The following is a 5,000-nucleotide window of genomic DNA, read 5'->3' on the forward strand; positions in this document are numbered from 1 at the left end:
TTAAATTGCTACCAATTCCCCCGTAAAAACAGATAGTTTATCACTGATTATTTTATTTAATACTATGTTTCCTTGTGGGATAACTGCTACAGCTCTTACCTTTATTTTTTTTTATAGTTTTTGATGCATCCGTATATATCATATCTCAATCCATTTTTCTATCCGGTAACTATTTAAATTTCTATTCTTTAGTAATTGCATGTTTTCTTTTGGGTTATCAAACATCCACGGTGGTATTGCAGGCATTGGTACTGTAGGACTAACTTTAATATTGTCAATTTTAACTTTATTACATATGTCTCCTATAATCCACCCAAAACTATTCTTTTTTTTTTTCTCTTTTTCTTGGCAGTTTGGTAGCACTGGACAAGTGGGATATCCTTGCTTGGATCCTTTTAAAGTTGCCCGATAAACTGCTGAGAGTTGATCTCTCCTCTTGTCCAAAGGTTTTTCATTCATTTTTACTTGTAATACTGCCACTAGGGTCGATGTAGTAGCTCCACAACATAACCTTAAAGCCTGTGACTGGATCCAGTCTATTTTCCCAAGTCATGTTTTTGAAGCAGATTGGTAAATAATGCATCCGTAATCAATAACAGATGGAATTAAAGTTATAAATATATACATATATTGTTTTCAACGTTAACCTATCAGCCCCCCCCAATCATTACCCCTCAAAGCCCTCATTATATTTAACACCTTTTTACTTTTTCCCCTATTTTTTTATTTTCCGGAAGGAACACTCCTGAAGGAATAAATAAAGTACTATCTAATCTAATCTAATCAAATCTATTTTGCTGATGTGGGTTGACTAGTTCATATTTTTATCAAACCATATTCCTAAATATTTAAATACTTGTACCTCTTCTATATTTTCACCTTAGAGTTTTTATTTGGAGCTTGTTTTGTACTTTTGTCTTTGTAAAATGTATGACTTTTGTCTTTCCAACAGAGAATCTTAAACCCCAAGCCGTTCCCCAGTCTTGAACATTATTTACCACTTTGTTAGTTTTTTGATTATTTCTTTTGACTCTAAATAATATACTAGTCTTTCATTAATCATTTTTTCCATTACTTTCCCCAAATTTATAATTTCCCGCCTCTTCCGGGTCTTACCCTGACTTGGATATTGGAATTATTAACGCTAATTTTCCCCTCTGCCGGTCATTCTCCTTCTTCATATATCCTGTCATATCATTTCAAGACCACTTCTTTGACGATGCTACCTAAGTTTTTGATCATTTGATAACCCACTAGGTCTTTCCCCGGTGACGTATTTTTAACCTTTTTCAAAATTCGAACCATTTCATTCAAAGAAAATGTCATATCCATAGTGTTGGTAAAGCTATTATCGTTGTCTTCCATCATTTCCCCAATATTTAAACTCATTGTTTTTTCTCTCTTTTGTTTTTCCACATTCCTCAAATTATCATTACTGTGCACTTTAACACATGTTTTTGCTAAAGGTTCTGCTGTTTCTTTACCCGTGACTACATCTTCTTTAATAAATGTGGCACATCATCCTCTTTACCCTTCATTCCTATCTTTACGAATCGTTATATATCCTTTTATTAAAAAGTTTAATTTTGGCTTCAGCCCTGTTTCTTGAATACAAATTATACGTGGTTTAGTTTTCATATTTTTAATATATCCCTTTAATTCATGTTCGGTTGCTATCAAATTTCTGGCATTCCACCGGACAATTAACAGGGTGTTGGAATGTGGTAACATGACTCCGTCACGTCTACTCTCCGTAGTACAGCTTGCACCCGGTCCCAAGATAGGTCTTTCAACAACTTTGCTGCTGCTTTGACAATTATTTTGATCTTCTCAGTCTTATTTCTAGCCTGTTCTGTACAGTTACGTAAGCCAGGAATACAACTAGTTTGTCCGTGGAAATTCCTGTATTTGTTGCCTCTTGTTTTTTTTATTTCTTGAACTATTCACACTTCTGTTCTTTTCTACACTTTCTTGATTTCTCACTTTAAATGCCTCGCATCAACTTTCGTCTTTTTAACAAATGGGTAAAGGGGGGATGATGTATGCCGTAAAACTAGTTGGCACATTTAATATTTAATAATAATGAATATTGTAAAATTCTATAATTTCTGTTATTTAAAGGGGAAAACCCGATTCAAAAGTACATAACAGTTGTTTACTGGCTAAAAATAAAATGATCCTGAAAAAAAAATCACATTCATTTTAGATTTAATTATACTGTACAATATCATGTCCTTGTGAAATAATTGATAATATTGTACATTGTACATTTTACTCCTCGTTTCATATTCAAAGTGAAAACATTTAAATGATCGGTTTGCCATTTAAAGTGAGATCCGTACAATTAGGTCAGGGCTTCTCAAACTTTTTTTTTTTCTTTCATCCCCACTTTAGACTAAGGGGTTAGTTTTCAAGGCCCACCTACCCCCATCGCCCCAACAAAACAATTTATTGGACATCATGTGAGGTCTCGAGTTGTCTCTTTAATTTGTTGGGTCTCATGCTGTCTGCTGCTAGCCGTTTTAGACACAGAACACACAGGGGTCTCTCCTCTGCCCCCACCTCCGCTGCCGTGAATCCAAGAGCAAGATACCCTCCGCCATATTTTCTTTTAGGTTGACTTTTTGGTTGATTGGACCCGTCATATTTTTGTTTCTCCGCAGACCTTTGAGGTGCGAGTTGCAAATTTATCCATTTTGTGTAATTGTGGTCCGCACATTAGCCTGCTACCCATCCGCGCGAAAGTTTGTTCCTCTTAGCCCCGCCTGCAAAAGTTACTGTTGCTATGTCTGTCAAACTTTCGCTCCTGCCGAGAAATTTAAAGCCTACAGGAAAAATAAGTAATTTACATTTATTTATACGGCGGATTTCACAGACAGAATCACAAAGTGATTTACAGTGTGTATAGAAAATGAAAGCATAGTAAAAAAATAAAAAAATAAAAATTAAAGTAAAATTTCCTCCCGTTCCTCGCGCCCCACCTGTCATGTCTCTATTCCCCACACTTTGAGAAATGCTGAATTAGGTCAACATTTTTCGACCCGTATGTACAGTCACCGTGTGCTCGGAGAAGAGGTAGGATTAAATATAAGTTTTACTTCTTAATATTCCTTTTCAGATTTGTTGAAAGGTGCAAATGGAACCATGTGATGTTACTTGACGTAAACATGTCTGTAACAAATACATCAAAACCATAGCCGCGTGTGTAATGACTAACATTTACATAACATTTTGTAGATGGCATTGCATGTCTTGACTTGTTCTATTCTGTCTTTTGAACGTACAAGTCAATGTCTTGTTTTTAGTGTGAGGTTTAACTGTTGTGTTTATTTTGTGTCATTGTGAAGTTTTTTGTACCTGAAAATCAGATATCCCGGCCCCCCAGACACATTTTTTCCTCTAAATCTGCTCCCCAGGTCAAAATAATTGCCGAGTGTGACCGTGTGTGACCGTGTGTGACCGTGTGTCTTGGCTACCACTCTTTACCGCATCTCTCCATGAACCCCGATACAAACATCCGACCAGGAGCGTTGGGCTGCAGTGCATTGTGGGTAGGCGAGTCTTGTACATGATCATGTTCTGTCGGTTCATTTGCAAAATAAACCAGAGAGCACAACTCAGCTTTGATACAAAATGAAAGTAAAAAGTCATGTCGGAATATTTTTAAAAACTCAGTTCGGATTAATTACTGTTCTCTTGGTAGTGGAGAAGAAGTGGGGGTTAGGGGCCAAGGTGGTCTCTGATCCATCTTTGACACGAATAAAAAAAAGTGCTGTGAGAGGTTAGACCGAGGAGGCATGGGTTTGCTTTTTTTTTTTTTTTTACTACAGCCGACGAGGCACATATGTTTTTCAAATTAGACTGTGTCGTATTTTGGGGGAATCAAACAAACATTACAAAGAGGTTTTAGGACCAGACAATCCATTGGATTCGATACAATTATCTTATTCAGGAATTACATTTTATTTTGAAAAAGTTATCAGTAATCTTGAAATACATGTTATTTATTGGACTTGTAGATTGAAAAAAGAAATAATCAAAAGCCATACATCATGAAACAGGCAACAGAAGTACAACAAATCAAAGTTGAAAGAAATATTACATACGCAGAGGCATTTAAAGTGAGAAATCAAGAAAGTGTAGAAAAGAACAGAAGTGTGAATAGTTCAAGAAATAAAAAAAACAAGAGGCAACAAATACAGGAATTTCCACGGACAAACTAGTTGTATTCCTGGCTTACGTAACTGTACAGAACAGGCTAGAAATAAGACTGAGAAGATCAAAATAATTGTCAAAGCAGCAGCAAAGTTGTTGAAAGACCTATCTTGGGACCGGGTGCAAGCTGTACTACGGAGAGTAGACGTGACGGAGTCATGTTACCACATTCCAACACCCTGTTAATTGTCCGGTGGAATGCCAGAAGTTTGATAGCAACCGAACATGAATTAAAGGGATATATTAAAAATATGAAAACTAAACCACGTATAATTTGTATTCAAGAAACAGGGCTGAAGCCAAAATTAAACTTTATAATAAAAGGATATATAACGATTCGTAAAGATAGGAATGAAGGGTAAAGAGGATGATGTGCCACATTTATTAAAGAAGATGTAGTCACGGGTAAAGAAACAGCAGAACCTTTAGCAAAAACATGTGTTAAAGTGCACAGTAATGATAATTTGAGAAATGTGGAAAAACAAAAGAGAGAAAAAACAATGAGTTTAAATATTGGGGAAATGATGGAAGACAACGATAATAGCTTTACCAACACTATGGATATGACATTTTCTTTGAATGAAATGGTTCGAATTTTGAAAAAGGTTAAAAATACGTCACCGGGGAAAGACCTAGTGGGTTATCAAATGATCAAAAACTTAGGTAGCATCGTCAAAGAAGTGGTCTTGAAATGATATGACAGGATATATGAAGAAGGAGAATGACCGGCAGAGGGGAAAATTAGCGGTAATAATTCCAATATCCAAGTCAGGGTAAGACCCGGA

General features: G+C 35.9%; 1 protein-coding gene across 1 annotated transcript in view; it reads left to right on the top strand.

Annotated features, from left to right (window-relative positions):
* Positions 1-5,000, top strand: part of fbln2 (fibulin 2) — a 345,987-nt gene that overhangs the window by 175,819 nt on the left and 165,168 nt on the right.

The sequence above is a fragment of the Nerophis ophidion genome, linkage group LG06 (assembly GCF_033978795.1).
Source record: "Nerophis ophidion isolate RoL-2023_Sa linkage group LG06, RoL_Noph_v1.0, whole genome shotgun sequence".
NCBI lineage: Eukaryota > Metazoa > Chordata > Actinopteri > Syngnathiformes > Syngnathidae > Nerophis > Nerophis ophidion.